This window comes from Macrobrachium rosenbergii, unplaced genomic scaffold (genome assembly GCF_040412425.1).
Source record: "Macrobrachium rosenbergii isolate ZJJX-2024 unplaced genomic scaffold, ASM4041242v1 282, whole genome shotgun sequence".
In the NCBI taxonomy this organism is placed as follows: Eukaryota; Metazoa; Arthropoda; class Malacostraca; order Decapoda; family Palaemonidae; genus Macrobrachium; species Macrobrachium rosenbergii.
Genome location: NW_027100730.1, coordinates 2,181,793 through 2,205,824, shown reverse-complemented (window position 1 = coordinate 2,205,824; position 24,032 = coordinate 2,181,793). Strand labels below are relative to the sequence as shown.

General features: G+C 39.8%; 1 protein-coding gene and 1 pseudogene across 2 annotated transcripts in view; both read right to left on the bottom strand.

The window, feature by feature from the left end:
* Nucleotides 1-7,830: 7,830 nt before the first annotated feature.
* LOC136838248 (uncharacterized) lies at nt 7,831-22,189 on the bottom strand (annotated as a pseudogene).
* Nucleotides 17,099-24,032, bottom strand: part of LOC136838264 (oocyte zinc finger protein XlCOF6-like) — an 87,916-nt gene continuing 80,982 nt past the window's right edge. For both annotated transcript variants that reach the window (XM_067103125.1, XM_067103126.1), the window contains one exon: nt 17,099-18,809. The gene's annotated coding sequence lies outside the window, so the exon portion shown is untranslated. The remainder of the gene's footprint in view (nt 18,810-24,032) is intronic.

Sequence of the window (24,032 nt, the reverse complement as noted above, 5' to 3'; positions counted from 1 at the left end):
ATTTACCAATCTCCTGGAGCTATGTGAACAAATTTTCTTTGTACAGAAATCCCCTTATCATATTATAACTAATAATAATGAACTAATTGAACTATAAAACAATGCAATAGTGACCTATGGCTAGAAATGCATTTGAAATAATAAAATATTGTTAATGACGTTATTGTAGTTTAGGCAGACCATAGTAAAAATGATCCCTTGTACTGCATCATCACATTCCACCTGTTCTTCCATTCCACCACATCCTATCAACCCTACTATTACCAAACGGTGGAAGATCATCATATAGTAAAACAATTGGGAAAATGCATCAATTAAGGCTATTGTGGAATGAAGGGGGCAAAAGCAATGAATGCAGCTTGGAAAAATATATGGAATGAGTGTGAAATGACATTTTCAAAATAACCGGGAACAATAATAGCATTAAGAGCATTGTTGCCAATGAAGATCTGGACAAAATTGGTGGTGAAGGTTTTGAGGGACTTTTAAGAAGGAAGGAATTGAGATTCACATGACCCCAGAAAACTTACAAAGACAATCTTTTAGAACTAACTGAAACAGCTGTAGATAAAAGTGAAAGTGATGATGATGAAAAAATTACAGATCTGAGTGGCAGAAAAAACTGGTCTGAATTGTTCTCCGATATTGAAGCATTCAGAAATAAGAACATTTCAAGATCCTAAAATGAGAACAGTTTAAAGATTAAATTCAAAACAGAGACAAGAAATGGCAGAGGGCCCATACAAATGGAACTTTATGATCGTAAGAGAAATGTAATGAAGCAATCACCATTGAAGAGGATTTCTTCAGACCCCACTGTCTAACCACCCCAGAACTACAACATCAGCACCGAAAAGAATGCCCAAACCTGAACCTGGACATTTGCATATTCATCGTCATTGCCATCACGATCAAAAATGCGTCACTCTTCCGTTTCTTTGAGTCGGACAAAGATGATCCATCCCCACCCCCAGATGTAAACAATGTTCTTATTCAGAATCTACATTATTTTTGAAAAAGAAATATGAATTTCTTGAACTGCTCATCTGAATTTTTGAAAAGAAAAACAAAAACATGAAAAGTGCAGCCTAAAAAGAAACACGGGACAAAAATAAAAATATTTCAGCTAACACAACACAACTTTTGTTTATGTAACCACCAATCACAGCAGCATTCTATGGCACCTTATACAAGAAATCATGCATTTATGTTAGTATAATAAAAGCATTCTCTAATACTTGTTTTCAACAGGCACTAAAAATGTTATTATTATGAAATAACCTCATGACAGTCAACATCCCTAAGATGGCTCCCATTGGTTTACAAATATTCTTACTTTACTGAACTCACCGCAAACACAATATACAGAACACAATTCCCAAACCCTCGACACGGCAGAACAGACCTGTAACAATGTCATCATAGTATCAACCATTTCCACGGATAAATTCAACACAAATGGAAGACACCACTCTTTGATGAAGAGGGCGGCAAAAAAGCCACCGACTGAGGAGGAGAGAGAGAAGGAGACAAAAAAGAAGACCAAAAGTAACTCTCTTGAAACACCAAGAATCAAATCCTGGAGACCTTGTTAAACTTGGAAACTGAATATGCATTTTGAAGACTGTAATGGGAAAATTATTCCTTTAAATATTACTGATTTGTTTACACAAAAAGATTCAAACATCCTCCTCTAATATCTTTACACACTGTTGTAAGAGTGATTGTGATTGTAAAGCCCCTCAGGCAGTTGTGGACATCCATGCACTGAAGTTGTAGAAGACATGTTTTTTTTTTTCGCTCTGAATGTGGGACACTGGACCTGAAGAGATTTCGTCCTATTGGTAACACTAAAGAAACATGTAAACGAGAACGCTGTTGGTGTGAAAAGGAAATAAATTAGTCCATCCTTCATTTTGATCTATTTTAATAAATTATTAATACAATAAAAATCTATCCCTTAAATGGTAAATTTTTAAAAAGTCATAATATTACCGTTAGTTCATTACTTGGAACAGATCAGTATCATGAAAGAACGCGCAGCAGACGAAGATTTATTCCAGCGTTGTTGCATACAGAGTCAAACGTGAAGAATGCAGCTTAATGGAAAATTTTGGGGTAGTCGTCAGAAATAACGTCTTCACAAACCACTCATTAGATTTTCATGATATTTTGCTGTGTTAGTTTGAGTAACAGCGTTTGATAGGGTTGTAGAACGTTAGTATTATAACTAAAATATTGCAGACGTAAGTATTTTGTTTATGTAAGACCTTAGATACCAGTGCCAAAGACGGGAACAAAATGGCCATCCGATAGGAGTATCTTGAACGCCAGACCCCTACCTCCGATGGAAGTTTCATCTGAGGTACGATTGTTAGACTAGACTGATAATTTAAGACCTAAACTGACTAATTCTGTTTGAATGAGGAATTATGACAATTTGTTACAAATAGCATAGGCTATTATAAAAAGTTCATGAAAACTTAAATTACAATCAGGACTTAGCCTATAAACTCATTAAACTAACCAACTAAATGTGTAACGGTATCTTCAAAATCAGACATGTAAACTTGGCACTAGGCTATCGAACTATTTCATGCTGACTGGGATAGCCTAAAACTATATCCTGTAAATGACAACTAGCCTAAAATGACCTCGACATTAATTTACACGTGTTTCTCAAGAAGTCTTTCAGATAATAGTCTTATCCATTGACATCCTGACAGTTTTACAAAACATTTAGTACTGTGTGGAAAATATCAAATGATTTAACACCTAAACGAAGTGATTCCAGGGCCTGCTCCAGACAGATACTTGTCCTGAAATGAAGGAAACATACAGACCAATTTGGATATATGTAGTTGATATATTTTTTTGAGATCTCAAATATAAAGAGTTATTATTTTTGTTGTTTTAAAATACTCAGCTTGATTTTGTTTTCTTGAAATAAAATTAAATTGAAAGGAATATTTCGATCAGGGACCTAGTAAAAGTCTTGAAGAGTATAAAAAAGACCTAGTTCAGGAGTCCTGAAGAATATGTAATTTTCTAGTCCAGGAGTTCTGAAGACTATGTAAATTAACCAAAAATCAGAGACTAGACCTGGGAGAAAATTTGGATCGATCCCGATGATAATGAGTAATAAAGAAACGCAGACAACTGAGTACACGAGTGCTTTTCTTCAATACCATCAGATTTTGCCTGACCACTAAAAGGACAGACTTATCAAACTGAACACTTAATTGCCTCCCAACGGGAAACATCACCTGGCCTCATCAGTAATTAAACGTTTCAACAATGCACACTTGCCTACCTACGCTAATTTCTTAATTATAACTGGTATTCTTATCATTATTATGCCTTGTGCTGTCTCCTTGTTTGGAAGAATAGCATGAAATTAAATATCTGACTTTCTCTCTCAGAATTAATGTGTAATTAATTTTTACTCAGATTCTTTTTCTAAATTAATTAGATCCTAGGCTACACTGCCAATGTAATGGGGCTTGGCTGAGGAGTTTATTAATTAATTAACGTAATTTATGAGGCCCTGAGTTGCCAATGACCAATGTAACCTGTCAGTTAAAGTTACCGTTAACCTCAAAGACAGACAACTACTTAATTAAATAAGGCCGTCAGCTGGGGAAACAAAATACAAGGGATAAAGGGTTACCCTGCAACACATGGATCGCATCAAAGGCCCCCTTTACTTCCCAATTGGTTCCGACAAAGAAAGAATGTGTAGTTATAGCGAGAAATTATATGAACTTTGCCTGAGTCGGACATGCAGCCAATTTTCCCTTGCTTCCAGTAAAGTTATAACACAACTGACGTCTATGCTGGTAAATATAGCACGCAGTTTCGTATTAGTGAGGGCTAATGCTAATTCTCTTCCGAACAATGGGATCGAGACACAAGACTGCCTGAATGCTGAAAATTACTTACTTAACCTTCTCTAGTTCCTAATTACTGCATGGGAACAGCTGAGCGCCGCTACAATATTCATTATTTTTACACTAGACTCATAAAAGTAAAATTGGCTATACCATATCTGTAGATGGTGTTTAAGAGGAAATAATAGAAAGGTTGAAATATAGGGTAAGAAATATTAGCAAACAGCAGGTACTGTCTTGGTTTCAGACTTACTGTTACGTGGTCTGCTTGCGCACTGCAACTGACAAGACGGTTTCTGGAAAACACACAGTAATGTTGTTCACTAATGAAAAGAAAAGGGAGGGGGGACAAAGGGCAGAGTTTTGCCTAAACACGACATGCATTCTCGGTCATGACGATACTCTCTCTGACCCATCTCTAGTCAGTTCTTCTACTGTAGCAATGGGCTGTGTTTACCCCTTCGTCCAGCGCTCCAGGCAGTCTGAAAATTTGACAGAGACATCGCCGAATGCATTGGACAAAACAGAAGGAAGCTTAAGACTACCTTTACTAGAGGTTACTGGGTGGAAACCCTCTCTGTGGGTTAGTCCCTAATGCTAACCTATTTCAAAGATACTATTTTACAGCATACCCAACCTATCCTTGCATATAATGAAGACGCCTTTCGTCATTGTTCGCGTTATTTTTCTACAATAAAATGCATTGAGGGTGAACAGCAGAATATTTATTATATATATATACAGTATATATATATATATATATATATATATATATATATATATATATATATATATATATATATATATATATATATATATATATATATATATATATATATATATATATATATATATATATATATATATATATATGGATATATATTATATGAGTATGTTTGTGTATGTTATATATATATGTGTGTGTGTGTGTGTGTTTGCATATGTATATTTCTATAAATACGCATATATATATATATATATATATATATATATATATATATATATGGTGGCACCTCAACTAAATGGACAGTTTGGGGTCTATCCTTCCTGTAAGTACGAAATCCGATAAATAACAAAGACTGAAAAATAGCCAACACAGTGCAGTACCCTTCAGCAACTGGCTTAACTTCCAATGAGCAGCAATTCTATATAAAATAATTAAAAACCTATCCTAAGTGATATTTTCATATTTTCATTCAGTCTCATATATTTATTCACCTTCGTGATGAAAGATATATATCCGCAAAATTTCTTGTAAAAATACATACAATTCAGTACTGGACAGTTTGAATTAACAAGAACATAGCCTGTTGCTGTAGCCTGCATCTACTTAATGGCGTGATAGTAGATTTGTGAAACGTACAAAAATCATGTAAAATACAAAATTCACGCGGTATATGCAAAAATAAAGCACATTTTTATTTTAAATACGTTACAAAATACTACACATGCTCTCTCTCTCTCTCTCTCTCTCTCTCTCTCTCTCTCTCTCTCTCTCTCTCATACAGTATTTTATTTGACATTCATTTAACCCGAATACACGCACATGGGATTTACTAATATTAACATGGTTACACCATTTTGGAAAATTAAAAACACATTGTCAAAATTGAAATTTAAGTAATCTGAAAAAATGAATGAAATGTACAGCGTCTCTAGTTTCACTTCCCCTGCTATTTTATCAAATAACAATCCTAACTGATTACTTTAGGGGTAACTTAAGAAAACATAGAAAAGTACTTAAATTTGCTATATGTCTATACAAAAAATAAACAGGAATACCAAGGAAGCACAATCTCCTGGCAGCAGTAGATGCTGCGTGCGAGAGAGTCAAAAAAGGTGTTTCTTCTTTGTTCTTCTTTATAAAAAAAAAAAACTGATCTTTTTTGCAGACAAATTTTGTTTATTTTTTCTATTGTGGTCTATGAAGAGTAAATCATCAAATAGTATTAGAATTATGTTTTGAGAGTCCAAAGACTACGTTTAAGCAAAAATATTATTGTTTTATATTTTTTACCATCGCAAATTAACAATAATTAATGGGGATTTTCTTGAAATTCAAAAAAAGGTGTGTGCTTAAAAAAAATGTATTCCCTTGTAAATGAACACTTAAGTGATTGATTTCAATGTTCATACCTATATTACTGTTAACAACCCACAGAGACAGGGCAGACGTTGCCTGGGCGCTATACTTGGCAGCCATGTTTGGAATTACTTTGTTGGTGCACACCACTATCCCATTTATAAGGTCACAGTCAAACAGCAAGTTCATAGCTTTTTCTTGGGTGTCCGCACTCCTTGCCTCCTGTGTTGATCCTGGAGTGAAGGTGCTGACAATGTTCCGTGATGCCGTCTTCACTGTCAAGGTTGACTGTGAACAACAATTCAAACTAAAGCCGGACTTGCTTGTCTGTGGTAGTTCCAGAGTCAACAATTCTTGGAACATTGTTGTCATCATCTGCAGCAGGGCAGCTTCGTCTTCCCCTTTCACCAGTAGGAGACATCATGGGCACAGCAGGAGGCACACCGAAGCCAACACCAGGGGAAGCTTGGGGAGCAGCAGTGGTAGCATGGAGAATAGCAGTTCCACGATACCTTTTGCTTCCCCTATGAACAGCAGGAGTAGTAGGATTCATAGACTGACCAGAAAGGCTCAATAGAGGTACTAGGTGTAGGATAAATCGTGGAGGTGGCTAGACGTGGAGGCAGTGTGGGGAGTGGAAGCTGGATAGGGGGAGGCCAGTGGTGAAAGAGAGAGGAGAGAGTCTACTTCCCTGGTAACAAGTGGCATCATGGCACTGATAGTACGTCTTTCTTTCTTTCTTGCCCCACTCTGAAAATCTCCATCCACAAACTTCTCACTGTCCTCTTCAGGGATCAGCTCTGAGTCCATTCTTGTTCCTTGTCGTTATAGACACTTTGACATCAGAATTAAGGAACAAAAAAGAACTGTGGGAACTGGTGTTTGCTGATGATTTAGTCATTATAGCAGACATAGAAGAAGAACTGCAAGAAAGGCTTTTATCATGTAAAGGAGCCCTACAAAAGAAAGGATTGAAAGTGAACATTGGAAAGGCAGCTAATGATTAGTGTAAAGAAGGACACGAAAAAGTAAACATTTAAGTGGAAGATGGTACAGTGCTAAAACAGAACAGAGCTTAATGACTTTTTGGATCACAATAATAACAGAGGAGAGAGGTACTGAGAAAGCAATGAAACAGAGAGTGAAAGAAGCATGGTAAAAAGGGAGAAAAGCAACTGGAGTTGTTTTAGACAAGATGAAGCAGCAAAGAAACACAGACTTGGTTTTTTCTCTTCTTCTTTACTTAAAAAATAATATATATATAATGGATACAGATACAATAATCCTTTTGGTGGAGGTACACCTCCTACAGGGCTTGACTTCAACTAACTGGCCATACTCCCCACTCTCCAAGAGAATATCCTAAATAATCATTGACAATCGACAAATGTAAGTAATATAACAAACTCAATTAGTCATAACTGGCCATTACACTTCTTCCTTAATAACCTACAACAACAGAAATACTCTTATACACAAATTGTCCAATTAAACCCAAACAGTAATTAATAGTTTCAAACAATAATTATACACTTCCTGAATTCATCTACATATTACAAACTCTAGCTTTTCTAACTCTTGCTGAACGCCTTGAAATCGCGCACCTAACAACAGTAATTTGAATCTTCCTCTTTCCCCCCATCTCTGGCGGAACAGGAAGCTGTATAAGAAGCTCCTCATCCTCAGCATTAGTAGTTTCCTCTACTCAATATCAACTTTGTGAAGAATACAAATGAAAATCTCTACCATGGCGTGGAACTCCATTGGATTCAACAGCTTGTTCTGACAAAACTCCCAGAATTCTGGCTCTTCAAATTGTGTATACAGATCGCATGCAAGGATGGTTTTACCTACACCTCATAACCTGCTTCGTAGGCCACTCACTGCCACTTTGTTCATTGTGCATGGATCCACTCCTCGGATCCTCACAGGGTAAGAATACAGCATACTGACAGGGGCAGTCATCGAGTCGCAGTCATCATGAGGCATCAAATTATACAGATATACAGCCTCTGCAATTCTACAGCCTTTCCTTGCAGCAATGACTTTAACAGTTCGATGGCATCTTCAGGCCATACTCATCTCCTGATGGAACATAAGCACATCTAAGATTACATGCACGTATTCACTTTTTTTGCAAAGTCAGCAAATAGTTTGCTGCAAAAAGCAGTGTCATTGTCTGTTAACAGTTCCTCCGCGCCTCGTTCATAGAACACTGTCTCAAGTTGTCCGATGATGCTCTCACTGGTCTGAAAACGGAGCCGACGCCAGATGGCAAATCGAGATGGTCCACAATCAATGAGAGTAAGATACGGCCATCCATCATAGTGAGTAATATCCATACCAACTCTCTGCCACACTCTATCCACTTCCAGACTACCCTTCTGCCACTTCACTGGGGCCGGGTCTATTGACTGGCATGCCTCACAGCATTTGACAACAGCCTGTACTTGCCGCCTGGTAACTCCTGGATGGACTTTCTTTACAAAATAGAGAGTTCTTTTCCTCACACCTGGTGACTGCAGCATGATGGGATCTCTAATTCCATCACTAATGGCAGGGACAGAAGCACACAAGTTTTATCTTGGTGACATGAAACTAAGGTCCTCAGCCAGCGCTGAGGCTACGTGTCAAACTGTCAGCTTTATTATTGGTAGAAGTATTACAAGTGTAATAGACAGCTGGAGGCTGCACTTTTCTATCAATGACAGACTATTCCTAGTCTCTTCTGATGAGCATTTCACTTGCAGCCTAGTCTTCAATCTGCCTTTTCTGAAAGTCCATCTGAAATCCATCTATGCACAGTAGATGAGCTAGCCAATAATTCCACCTTTGTATCTTCCGCTACAGTGCAAGATTCAACTTTTAATGACTGCATCTAGCCCAGCCATACTGATGTGGCAAGAGTCGCCTTCCTCCGCAGCCAGCTGGCATCTTCCACAATGGAACCATTTACTTCCACTGCAAATACCAAGTGCAAGAGAACCATCCACTCCAGATCTTGAATTTGTCAATGTGATATTCCACTGTCTCTCACAGGGTCATCCTTCTAACTTTCCAGAAGTTCCTGTAATCACATTTTGATGAAATCATCATTAATGACTTCGCCCCCATCCTTCAGTGACTTTATTGACTCTTCTTGATGAATGCACGCTACTCATGAGCCATCCACAACAGGTGAATGGTCAACAGTCTACTATTACAGTATGAGAACACTGCTCGCTGAGTCAATTGTCTTGGTGCATTGCCCAGGTCATTGTCCCCTTCCAAAAGACTCTCCTGCTCCCAAACTCTCAGGCTCAATGAAAAAAGTGGCAGGAAAAGTTTGTGGGTATTGCACACCCTCTTCTTTAAGACTTTTGGCAGCCATTTTGTTATGTCCAAAATCAGTCATAAGGGAGAAAGTTCCATTAAGGCTTTGGGAACCTTAACCCCCACCTTGACTCCTTATAAACGAGTTCCCTTCTACATCAGGAGGTCTGGCATATTTCAGAGAAAATGGGAATTTATCAGGGAGAGTACAAGGGAAGTATGGGCTTGTCCCATCTTTGACAACCAGCTGTCTACTTAGAAAAAGGCGGCTGTGAATCGTATTTGAAGTTCGTAAATGGCTGGTTACACCCTGCTGAGGATTCTTGTCCTTCTGGGCATTGCAGTGCTGGCAAAAAGGAGTAAAAAAAAATTTTATCTACCAAATTGTGCCAAACCGTCGTGTTGTTATTGTATTGGGAAAATAAAATACTCTGGAGTCATTTACAAATTTTATTTCTCGTAACTTACAGCAGCTGTGGTCACTAATATCAAAATCGAAAATTACAAATTTTATTTCTCATAACTTACAGCAGGTGTGGTCACTAATATCAAAATCGAAAATTAAGTGCACTGTACTAATGTGCTTCCTTAGTACAATACTAATATCATGGAATTAAGTTCTCAGTGTAAGAAAGAATGTTAAAATATAGTTTAGGCCATCACCAAACTATGACCACTTAACAGTAGTAGTAACATAGAACTCTAGTATTCATAAACGTAATTATCAATATTCGAAGACTAATGTATCATTCAGGCAGTTATAAAGGTCATTAATGTAATTTTGCTGGGCTCTATTGAACCAGGAGTGTATGGACTCTAGTGAATTCTAAACGGTCCACTTCATCCATTGCCTTTATAGAAAATGGGCACAATTTTAATGGTCTTCCAATGTGAATTTAATTTCTTACCCATTTATCAAACAAATAAATTACTTTCATCAAAGATTATGTACATACAATGCTTTCATTCAAGAAAATGGGTTTGTCATTCTCCTTTCAAGATAATGGGCGATGCTTTTTTCAAAGTCTTGACAGCTTTAAAACATCAGTTTCTGATAACAAAAAAATGGGATTATGTGGGGGGATTAACCATTTTATATTATTGGCTTATAGAAAAACAGATTTTAGTAGTCTTTCACATTATAAATTATGGCCTATATCAACAAGTAATGGGTATCAGTTGCACACAATTTTTGCCCAACATAGCTTATATAACTAGTCCAGAGAAAATGAGCCACTCAAAATTCAACTGGGTTTGGCTTTATCAAAATAATGACTTTTAATAGACCATTTATTTTTAATATTATACTTTTGATATTCTCTTAAATACTGAATTTTCATTCTAGGTTCTTTAGCATTTACTGGAAGCAGGTTTCCAAATATGCTAGTTTCATGCTAATATTCTTAACATCTTTCAGATTGCAAATACCTTCATAAGAGCAATTGATCCTTTGATATCTCTTATACACCAATACAGAAATGAGTTTTTTGATACTTCCTACCACCCTATAAATTACAGTGTTTCAAATGCATTCTTTGATTCAAGATCAATTTTGACCAGTGATTCAAAGAGCAAAGCTAAGATTCCAAGATTTGGGAATAAAATGAGGATAAATAGGTTTGCAAAGAACCACAGTTGGAACCAGACAAAATATTTTTGGGACTTGATGAGGCATTCCCATGGAGGTTGGCCTCCATCAGGGATCAGTTTAGAGAAAGAGTCCATTTGGGAAGGTTAGTGTTCCTCATTATTTATAGACACTGTTCAGACAAAATCAGAGATTAAGATGAGGCATTCCCTGTTGGGACTTTGGGAACATTCTGTTTGCTGAGATTTAGTCATTGACATTGCAGAAACAAGACAACGAAGAACTGCAAGAAAGGTTTTGAGCATGGAAAGAATATGAAAGGAAGAAAGGAAAGGATTGAAAGTGAACTTTGGAAAGACAGAGTTGATGATTAGTAGAAAAGGACGACATGAAGAAGTAAACCTTCAAGTGGGAGATGGTACAGTGCTAAAACAGAAAGATGAGTTTAACTACTTGGGATCAATAACAACAGAGGAGGGAGGTACTGAGAAAGCAGTGAGACAGAGAGTGAAAGAAGCAAGGCGAAAATGGAGAAAAGAAACTGGGGTTGTTGTAATCAAGAAAATGCCATTAAGGCTCAAAAGGAAGATTAAGAAGACAGTCATCAGGCCCGTGCTATTATATGGGGCAGAAACTTGGGCACTAAGAGGAAAGAGGAGGGCTGCTGGAAAGAACCGAGGTGAGGATGGTGAGATGGATTGCTGGAATATCACTACTGGAAAGGAGGGGGATTCAAGACATACGAAGAATGTGGGGTATAAGTAACATAAAGGGGAAGGCTAGGGAGAGCTTGTTTGAGATGCTATGGCCATGTAATAAGAAGAGAGGAGGTGGAACCAATCAAGAGAGCTAAGAACATGCCAGTGATGGGGAGTGTGGGGCGTCAGTGGATCAGATGGAAGTGGTGAGAAGGGGTATGGGTGAAGTTGGACTGGGAAGAAGATACACTGAATAGAAACAGATGGAGAAAGTCGATTAGAGCAGCTGACCCTGCTCTAAAGTGGGACTGATGCGGTCGAAAGAAGAAAAGGAAGAGAACCTCGCAGCTGCACCATGAAATAACTGAGCAGAGGCTGGAAGCAAGATGTTAAAATATGAATGGCAAAGGTCAAAAGGCACAGCAGAGTTAGACCAAAAGGTTTCCATCCTAACCTAAATTAGTCACTTCAAACATTAGCTCAACATCTATTTGCAGGAGAACGAGTTTTGTTCTAAAAGAGAACCACACTGTGTCAAGACTCAATGGAAATACAAATTGCAGTGATAAATGTGCAATGTAGTCTCAAGAACGGCACGGGGTTAAGGAACTATTAGTAATACCTGTGAAGAGATAATGCACTGAATGTGATGGGGTTCACAAGCATATTAGAGGATCAAGTTGTTGTTGATTGTTGCAAAGGCAACAAAATGAAAGCTTGCAAGGAATACCCAAAATGGAGAAGGGAGGATAAACTGACTTGGTCTTGAAGAACAGAATTGCTGGCTAGCCTCAACGCAAAGACTATTACATGTAAGGCGGTCACGGAGTTTGAGGAAGCATTGCGATGGGAGAAGAGCTACAGGAAATATCTGCAGAGGATGTAGAGCAAAATTTACTTTAAAAGACACATAAGGATGGTTAAAAGCTGGAGAACTGTAAGGTGCTGATAAATTGACTTTCAAGGCAAAAGTCAAAGAATACATATTCAATAATGTAATGAGGAAAAATAAAAGCTGCAGACTGTACAGGTATATAAGGGGATAAAGTACAACTTTACTTGAGCAGCTTTGAGATTCATCCAAGAATCAACAGATAATGCTAGTTAAGAACGAAAACATTCCCAAGGAAAGGTTGAACGAAAATGAAGAATGCCAATGATATGGGACATGGAAGGCTGATGGATGGTGGAAACTGATAAAGTTACAAGAATGAATAAGTGTACAAACGTGTAGTATTGGAGATTAAATTCAGAAGTCAGGACAAATTTGAAAAGTTCGGTCTGTGGCAACAATGAACAATGAACTTTGTAAATCACAAGACAATGAAATCTCAAAACTGACCACTAACACTAAAAACAGGACTTGAAGACGGTTAGAATAGCCGATGCTGAAGCCTAATGAATACTTCAAAGGCTTAATGTGGAAAGCAACAAACAATAGTCGCAAACATAAAAGACCAATTCTGGAAAAGATCACAAGACAACCAACGTGACAAGAGCCAGGAAGGTGGGGATAAGGGACACAGTTCTCTCATGTTGCAAACGAGAAATCTCTCAATTATTGTCCCTTGGACATCAATGGATCTCGAAACTCAGGATTCCAGGAGGAACAGCACCTAATTCAACCCAAACACCCTTAAACCAATGAGGGCTGAACAAAGGCTATGAATATGATACAAGGGAACTCCCAGTCCCAGTCTCTTCACAAGGGCTTTATCCTATTCAGGATGTATTAACAGAAAGTACTGTAATAGAATGCTTATATAAGTGTAGCCAATTCTGCAGGGAACCCATGCTGTGAAATTATTCAATAAAAAAAACCCACAAATGCAAAGATCTTAAGCAGCAGAGGCCACAAAACGTAGCAGCCTGGAGGTATGATGGGACTGAATAGCTTAAAAGCAACAACAGGATGAGATGGTTGATGCAACAGATAAGAATCAGGAGTGGGGGAAGAGCGAAGAGACTCGAAGCAGAGGGTTTTCTTGCCACAGATAAACATCAGCAACTAGAACCCATCATGGAATGCACCATAAAAGGGTTACAGACTATTCAAAATGGCCACAACAACCTGACCCAAGGGAAATCAAACAGGTTAAATACAAAGCCACCTGAAGAGGCAACAGGGTTACACTTGGCTTATGCTTGATTATGGGTTTAGAACCTGGAGAGGTCTGCAAAAAATTACAATAAAAAATTTGCAGCAGCAAAACTAAACAATTGTAGAATTAAAGTGAGATACAGAAGCATATCTCTCACACTTCTGGAGGATTATGGTTAACTTGTAGGTGCCAACAAAACACGCACGCAATTTATTCAAATAACAACTGAAAAGTTTTGAGGTAAAAAACAAACTCATAATTCACTTAACGCATACCACATTTTTTCAATATTTTCAAAATAGACCCGAGTAAAATTCATTATCTTCTTATTTGTGGTTATAAAGGAAGCAAATTCATGGTGCCTTTTCCAAGATCTTTACAATACAATTTCGCTTCATTTCTCATTCTTTCATGATTCATAATTAGTGATTACATGGTACTCACATTAAATAGACAATACAGAAAATATTTTCCAAAAATAAATATTTACCATGGAGTACATATTTTACAAATAAGTGTGTATTTGGCTATCAACACAAATAATAGTTATGTATAGTGGAATAGTGCCAACCAATGATCTTTACTATGGTGTAGTTAAATATGGTCCACGATACTGTAATTTTAGAACTGATTTGGTGAGAAAACAATACTTTTACAGATAGATTACCATATAACCAACTTGAGAGAGAGACATAACACCACTTAAATTATTAATAATCTTGTACACACTTGTTCAATGCAAACTTGCATCAAAAACTTCTGTATGACAACACACTTAATTTACAAGTAAATGCTTAAAACAAATATTCAATCACTGTACAGTAAAATCAGGGGTAGTGATGAATTTCAATTATGCCAATACCTGGTGCATATAATTACGTACAAAGGTACTCTTCCCCGACAATGCCTGCTATCATTACCAATTTTGAAATACCAGTAATTCCAGCACATCACTCTCAACATGAAAACTTGGAGTTACCTACTGTCAACTTTTCATTAATACATTTTCTCATATAATACATCTCCCTTAAGGCTACTTTTCAACTAATAAACTTCAATATAAAGTCACACTCTGTAAATAAATCCTGTACAACTGATATGGAACAAACTTCAAACTCACTTTAACTAACACACTATGTCTTGTTACTTCCCATCATTGTTACTAAGGACATGCATCATGGTTTATTTATATCATATGAGTATTTAATTTAGCCAGAAGTTACAATATGGTGGAGAGAATGAATACGTGTAAATATAATCATATCTACTAATACACTGCACCACTTACTTTACTGAAAAGAGGACTGCCAAAGGTGCTTTACACAGACGACAATGCTGACTGCAGTCCCGAGGAAAAGGCGGTGGGCATACTTAGGAGAAAGGCACGGAAAGAGGACGACTGAATATCATTGTGGGCATGACTACGCTTATGGTGACTGGAAAAAAGTATATCTTAGTTTAACCAGACCACTGAGCTGATTAACAGCTCTCCTAGGGCTGGCCCGAAGGATATGGAAGAACACCACCACTCAGGGAAACTGCCATGCAATTACTGTGGGAGAGGTGTATAGATGAAGTTCGTACGGTAATGTGATAGACGGTGTTTTGCGAGGTTTTTGAGATTATATTATAAAATATACAGGCAGTCCCCAGTTACTGGCGGGTTCCGTTCCTGACGGCGTGACGACAACCGAAAATCGCTGCTAGCCGAAAATCGGCGATAATAGCACCGATCCCCGGTTAGCGGCGCTGATAACCGGTGATCAGCGCCGCCGATAAGAGGCGATCAGCGCCGATAACCGGTTATCAGCGACGAAAATCTGGTTATCGTCGTTGCTAGACAAGCGCCGTAAAACTGGATCGCCGGTAACCAAGGCTGCCGATAACCGGGGACTGCCTGTATATGAATTAGGAAATTTTTGCCTTACAAGAGCAAATGGAGACAAAGGGGAAACTGACACCCGGATCTGATAGATAGGAATTTCTGTTTTCTTGACGAGGCACTTTACTGTAAAGCAGCTGAGAAGCAGAGAGAGAGAGAGAGAGAGAGAGAGAGAGAGAGAGAGAGAGAGAGAGAGAGAGAGAGAGAGAGAGAGAGAGAGCAGAAAAATGGGCACTACCAAGGAAAATTGAGGAGATTTTTAAGAGACGTAACCACAGAATGTTAAAATTATTGGCTGGACAATGGTGGGAATACTGCATTACGAATGAGGGACTGGTGAAGCGATAAAGATCAAAAGGCTGGAAAAAGACATTTTTCAAAACTGATATGGTTTGGACGTTTGATGAGAAGGGATATGGAACAGTCAGTGGGTCGGAAAAGCAGCGAACATGGTAGCAGAAGGGTGAAGCCTTTAGGAAGGCCCAGGATATCATGGAGAAAAGGGATAGATACACAATAAACCTGACTAGATTTCTGGCAGAATGAGCACACGATAGAAGAATGGAGAGAAACTGTATTATTCTTATACTACAGGTAAGGGTGGTAATGGAAGATCACATGTACATATTGTAATCTTCCCGCCCGAGAACCCTCAAAGAGTTCAGAGGTCTGGTTAAACAAATCATTTATAACTAACTAACCTAATTGTAATCGATCATTATCTTCACTTTACTTTAGCTGTGAAGCTATGCATTTTTTTAAGTGTGAAAAGCTGCTGTAACTGCATGTGGTGGGGAAGGCTGAACATTTGTACAAAGCTTGTCTTAATATGAGTCTGCATACATAAGCAAGGGTTTTTTGGCTCTAGAAACCACTTTCCTCTTTCTATCTCTCTAAAGACCCAAGAACCTTCCGCTGTTTACTATCCCACGTTGAACATTCATTACAGGTTTCATCCATACTACAATCTTGCCCCCTACATTTCGTACAGATTGTACGAGAATCACAGCATGTTTTAGCGAGCCTACTGTAGCCTTACAGCCTAACTCGCTGCAATAGCGAATGCTCGAACTACTGGAACCCGACATAGTTCTAAATATTGTAATCTGTTGAAAACTAATCAAAACTATAACAATAAACTAACTACAGCCCAAGCACAAGCAAAACAAAACAATGGTACACACTTCACCGAATATGAAAAAACAACTGGAATAAAATAAACAAAGGAAGTGCTACCACGAAATTCGAAAAAGTTGCCGCATGAGGTAGATACATTTACTGTGTAATTACTTGGTAAGTTACTTTTATGAAATTTAGAATTATCATTAGCCCTTTGTTGGCCGACTCGGTAGAGCTTCAGACTGTCATTCGATGGGCCGGAGTTCAGTTCCCGCGGCCGGCTGATGAAGAGTTAGAGGAATTTATTTCTGGTGATAGAAATTCATTTCTCGCTACAATGTGGTTCGGATTCCACAGTAAGCTGTAGGTCCCGTTGCTAAGCAACCAAATGGTTCTTAGCCACGTAAAATAAGTCTAATCCTTCGGGCCAGCCCTAGGAGAGCTGTTAATCAGCTCAGTGGTCTGGTAAAACTACGGTATACTTACTTAGAATTATCATTACTCCTACCTATACAATTGTACTGTCCAAATACTAAGGCACTGAATGTATTGCTACCTGTCATGAAAACCCTTGAGAACCTGATAATATTGTGATGGCTATTTTAAAAATATACTACAGAATAACAACCATACCAAGATAACTGTTAGCAAAATTAACTTTGTAATGAGATCCCCAATCTTAATAGTGACACCAAGTAGGATCATTTCTTGATATCACAATCAGTGTTAAAAACTTTTTAACTATAAAATAATTATAAATTAAGACATTATTTATTAACATATTTTACAATTTACCATTTGCTGTACGCTTTGGTGCATATTATATATACTGCATAACATTTGCTCCCTATACCTCCATTAACCATGCATTGCCTTTCCTCCATGCAACAGGAACTCAGATGCACCAGTTTGTTCTAGTCAAGACTGGGCAACCCTGATGCCCCAACATTCACCATTCCCCTGTGCTTTTCCTCAGCCTTCGCACCACTTTCTACGATCCCCAGGATGGATTTCTGGACCTCTTGAACTTGGTGGCAGCCTCGTGAGCCTGCTTCCCTTGAAGGGGTTCCTGAAGTAGGCAAACTTCCGCAGGTTTCATGCATGCATGAATGACTGCACTATCATGGCTGTAGGTTGTCCAGTGTCAACTCACAGCATGGCCCATTTGGATTTGTAATCACTACAATAACCATTCCCAGCAGAACCTTCACTATTAAACTTTCACCAACAAAAGGGGCTGCATCTCTCCTCTTGAAATCTCTATTCCTGTTACTGTGAACTTCTTTGTGTTTCTGTACACCATTAAGAGGGTATCCCTGCTATAATCTTGTGAGTCTTAAGCCAGCATCGCTTGCACTTGGGAGCTGATTGTGGCATCTCCAACGGGCCCTGGCATTCAGGCCAGTCTTTCCTTTTTTCCCTGGTTCCTGGTTAAACCTCAAGTTAAGATCTGTTCCTGGTGTTGCTCAGTTTGACCCAGTTTGACCAGACCTCTGGAAGAGCTGCTCTATGAGTCCTCCATCTTGACCTTGACTTCTAATGCCGACTTCCTCCTCTCATTCAACTCCAAGCATGTCGAAGCACCTGTCATATGGCCCGGACTTCACAGCTATGACCAAGTCCTGTGGATCAGGTGATGTGACAGTGGATCCTTTCAACTTTCAGCTCTGACCTCTTTCTCTGTCCTGTCAGGGCAGTCATGACTTGACCTCAGGATACTCAAGAATTTCATCTTCCTTCCTCAAAGCTCTTCCAGGTTACCATCAGGCCTTACAATTACAAGTCTTTTGTTGATTTTCACAGTTCACATGAGATGTTCAGCCTTGACTGGAACACAATGGTGTGGCTGAGTTTCCACTACAAAGCGGAAAGGCAATGCATGATTACTGGCATTGAATTTAAATTAATGTGTTTCATAAAAGACACTGATTTGACGAATTTACTTATTGAAGCTTGACGATGTGCTAGGTCCTAAATCGAAGCCTGTATGTATTCATTATTTCCTTGACTACTTCCAGTCTTCGTGCATATGTGATGACTGATTGTAGAAACTTCTTCCTCTTCATGTGATGAAGTCCCACGACGTCCTAATAATTCTGTCAGCAACATTTGACTTCCATACACTGTGCATCAAACTGAAACATAAGATCTTGTTCAGTATACTGTGACACTATATAGTAAATACTTCCAATCATGCATAAGAGTATACTGTACTACAGCATAACAATAAGAAGAATACTGCTAAAATAAACCTTCAGGAACAATAAAATTTTGAATTAAAATGTCAATTTTGATAATAGTATACAGATGAAAAATAAGTTAATCTTTATAGGGTCAATATTCAAAAATTTGAAATATGTCATTTTTATGATAAAATAAAGTTTTATATATACTTGCCAAGTAATTACTTAGCTTAGAGTTTCTACTCGAACGGCAGCTAGAATTTTGAATTCCGCGGTAGCCATTCTTTTGTTAGTGTAGGTGACAAGACCCCGCCCACTTTCGGCACCAGAGAGGGGAACAACACAGCCAAAAGCTAAATTTATTTAAACTGAAATGTCCGTACACTGGGAGGAGGGAGGGCTCCATCCATAATTACTGGGTAAGTATGTATAAAACTTTATCATAAAAATGTAATTTTTACATAAGTAACTTACCCAGTAATTACTACTTAGCTGATTCCACATTGAAGGCGGTGGGGAATCCTGGCGATACAAAGGTCTCCAAAATATTGATAAAGTTACTGAACTTGAGGGAATAAAAATTAAGCTAGCACTGAAACAATGCTTGTTGTTTCCTTACCTCGTGAGAGAGCTGTTGCTGATAGATACTGCCTCTGGTTGGCGCTCATCTCAACCTGCAGCAGCGTAGCTGTATAGCCATGAGCGGCCTCTACTGAAGTGGGAAACTTTGCAGCGAAGAACTTCTTCCAAAGGGTGATGAAGTATAACACAAGCTTTGTGACAAAGGTGATTACTGGAGGCCAACAAAGCATACACATCTGCCCCTGCCCGGGCACAGTACCACAATACACAAAATACCAGACAACAAAGTCACCTACACCAAATCGTTAAAAACATAAAAAATTCATTTAAAATACATGACCACTACCTAACACTAAAAACTGGTGGGCACTCCAGGTACTTTGTAGCCGCCCAGGCTCCCCTAGGACTCAACACCATGTTCAAGGTGACGAGACAGAAATAAGGAAGGAATACTTCCTACATTTCCTCTCCTAACACTACGCCAGCTACAGACACAAGTCCCAAGGTACTGCAGTTCTCATAAATTGTCTCGACGTCTCGCGAATAGTGCATTGCAAACACTGATTTACACCTCCAATACGCTGCTTGTAAGGTCGCAGAGAGGGAAAGGTTGTGCTTAAAAGCTACCAAGGTAGCAAGTGCCCTGACATTGTGTGGTCTAATTTTCAAGAGCGATAAGTCATTCTCCGCTATTTGGGCGTGGTGACTCTATGATGAGATCCCTCAAGAAGAAAGAAATAGAGTTCTTCGACAAGGGTCTAGAGGGATTTTTCATGGAACACCACAGATTACTAGACTGCCCTCTACTCTTCTTGGTATGATGTAAATAGTAGCTGAGGGCTCTCGCTGGGCACAGGTCTCTTTCTTCCTCTTCCATACCTAGAATCTCTAATGAGCTTTTAATTGTAAAGGAAAAAGGCCAAGGTTGCAACGGGTTTTCACTCTTTGCCAAGAACCCTAACGAAAAGGAACAAACTGTGTCCCCCTGAAAAAGCCAATCCTCTTGTTGATCGTGTGAAGTTCACTGACCCTCTTCGCAGTGGCCAAAACCACGAGAAAAATAGTCTTCCTTATCACATCCCACAGAGAGGAAGAGCACATAGGTGCAAAACATGAACTAGTAAGTAAGCACTTAAGGTCAATGTCCAGATTCCACGAGAAGGTCTCCTCCTCCCTAGACTTAAAGATATTAAAAGACCTAATAAGGTCAGACAAATCTTGAATAGTAGAAATGTCAAGCCCTCTGTGACAGAAAACAGAGCTAAGCATTGCTCTACACCCCTTTATTGTAGAAGCAGACAGGCCCCTAGAAGATCTCAAATAAAGGATTAAGTCCGCTATTTGAGTGATAAGTGTTTAAGAAAATGAAACATTGTTTCTTCTGCACCAAAGTCTACCACTTTGCCAGGTGGACTTTGTTGGAAGAGTTATGTCTACATTTGGCAATAGTCTACGCAATCGATTTAGAAAATCCTTTCACTCGGATGAGCTTGCTGACAGTCGAAAGCCTGTCATGGCCAGAGTGGATAGATTTTGATGGTTCCTGAAGTTGGGCTGTCTGAGAAGACTTGGAATCTAGGGAGGAGTCTTGGGAAGTCTACAAGGAGATCGAGCAGGTCCGGGAACCACTCCTTCTGTGGCCAAAAGGGGACCACGAGGGTTATCCTTACATTGTGCTGTGAGCAAAACTTCTTCAGCACTTCTCTGATCATCCCGAATGATGGGAAGGTGTAAAGATCCAGATTGGACCAATCTTGGATCATTGCATCCGTTGCCCATGCTAGGGGGTCCAGAAAGGGGGAGCAGAACAGAGGCAGGCGGTGATTCCTGGATGTAGCGCATAAGTCTATGGTCGGTTGTCCCCATAGACCCAAAAGGCTGGCACATACCCATAGATCTAATGTCCATCCTGTAGGGAGGATCTGTTTTTGACGGCTCAGTTCGTCCGCCAAAACATTGCATTTGCCGCGAATGAACCGAGTCACCAATTGGGTCCGGTTCTGGCCCACCCCACATAGAAGGTCTCTCGCTACCTCGCAAAGAGATAACGAATGAGTTCCCCCGATGTTTATATACGCCAAGTCCGTGGTGTTGTCTGAATGGACTGTTACTATCCTGTTGCGGACCTCTGTTGCGAAATGTTGTAGTCCCAGGTGGATTGCTTTCAATTCCTTTAAGTTGATGTGGAGCCCTTTCTCCTTTAGGGACCACCTTCCGGAGACATCTAGGTCTCGAGGAGAGCTTCCCAACCTAGATCCAATGCGTTGGAAAAGAAGTCTAGGTCGGGGCTCACCGGGAGGAGAGATTTCCTTCCCGTCAACTTTCCTTCGGACCTCCACCGATGCAGGTACTCCTTGATCTCTGAAGTTATCGGAAACAAGTGAAAGTTTTGATGCACTTTCCAATCCCAATGAGCTCTTAGGTAAAACTGGAGTGGTGACATGTGAAGCCTCCCTAGTCTGACAAACTGCTCCAGGGAAACCAGAGTACCCAAGAGACTCATCCAATGAGTGGCGGAGCAAGAGTGAAGGGAGAGGAACAGATCTACTTTCCTCAGGCAGTGTTCCACTCTTGAGGGATGGAGAAGCCCAAAAACTCAGTGAGATTTCTCGTGATCGAGTAATAGTCCTATTTCTTGTGTCATTACAAGCATCTTCTGCAGGTCCTCCATGCAACACTGCTTCGTGGCAGAATGGGGTAGCTAATTGCCCAGACAGAGCGAGATATTTACTCCCGCTAGATGTAGCCATCCCTCCAGGGAAGCGAGTACTCGGGTGAATACCGGTGGGGCAGTTGAGAGGCTGAAACAAAGTGCTCGGAACTGATAGACTTTATCCTTATACACAAATCTGAGGTACTTCTTGAATCTACGTGAATCGGAAAGTGAAAGTACTCGTCTAGCATGTTTAGGGAGATCATCCAATCTCCCCAACAGATGGATGCAAAAACAGAATGAGTAGTTTCCATATTGAATTTTGTCTTCTCTATGAAGACATTTAATGCACTTACATCGAGCACCGGTCTCCACCCTCCTGAAGACTTGGGCACCACGATTGGTCGGTTGCAGAAATGCTTCGACTCAACGTGGCTACCTCTATGGCTTCCTTGTTGAGGAGCGAGGAAACCTCCTTTGAGAAGGCCGAATATCTCTCCGAACCTATGTAGCAAGCCGTCAATACAACGGGAGTGTTGGTCAAGGGCAGCCTCTCCCTGAAAGGGATGGAATATCCCTCTTTTAGCACTTTTACTACCCACTGATCTGCCCATTTCATGCTCCATCTCCCTCAGAAGAGAAGTAGCCTGGCACTGCACTCACTTGCGAGCAGCTGGCTTCATTGCAGACTTTTTAATCACTCGACATGCAAACCTAACTGCACCTCGAGGCCTGGACTGGGACCTATGTCTGCCCCTGCGAAAGGGCCGCGGCTGAAGAGGAGAAGAGGATTTAGTGGAGAAGGTGGACCAATCTCTTTGGCACTTCGTCAACTGGGTCAAAAGATCCTGGGTAGGTATTTTAGGTAAGCTCGAAGCATTTTCACTTAACTGTGGATTGTGGGAATAAATGATATTTATCGAGCGGGGAAAACAGCAGAGTCGATTTCTGAGAAGTTGTCACGCCTTTAGACATGAAGGAAACCCAAAGTTCCCATTCCTTGAGTACGCCTATAGCATAAAGGGCAGCAACTTCCTGAGAACCATCTATAACTGCCTTGTCAGCAGGAAAGAAAGTTAAGAAGGTCCATAGAGTCGTACCTCAGGAAAGAGGGATCGTGAATTTTCTTGGCCACAGCTCGTATGCACCAGTCAAGAAAGCTTAACACCTCAAAGGAGTTAGGAAGACTCTTCAATAAATTATCCATTTCTAGCACTGAGAAGAAAACATTGGCAGAAGAGAGAGCAGATCTATGTCCCAAGTCAGTGAGTCCTGAGAAGTCCTGCTTGGAGGAGGCAGCCACTCCAAGGGAAGGAGCTTCTCCCGTCAGTGGGATCAGTAGCACATACGTGCAAGATGGGAGGGCGGAATGCTGAAGCATGCCTTTCCCTGTTCCCTCTTTTCAGAAAGCCAGTTCTCCACTTCACATAAAGCCTTCTTCGACAAGGAAGAACCAGTGGCTGTCTCTTGTCGCAACCTGGGATACAACAGGTTTGGACTAAGAGGGCGACTGCCCGTGGGCAGACCCCACTGACCTCCCTTGGGCTACCGGTATGCCTCCTCCCAGGTAGAGGGGAGTATGGCAGTGACTGTTGCCTATTTTGTCACTTTTCTTTTCAAACTTGTCCACAAGGACACACACTGATGCTCCTAACTGGGCCACTGTACTTACCATCAAATTCAACCTTTGGTCAAACTTATTCTCTAGGCTGGCGAAGTGATCGGGTTCAGAAGTGTGGGAGACTGGAGAAGGAGTAGGTGGTTTAGGAGAATGAACTGAGGCAGGAGAGGAAGGATTAACAGGAGGAGAGACAACAGGAATGTCAGCACTACTAGATTTAGGAGTTAAAAGTCTGACTAGCCATTTTCCCACCTGCTTTAGCCGCTGCCTTTCTCTTCTGGTCCCTCTCTAATTTAGCTAAATGAGAAGCTAAGGTCTT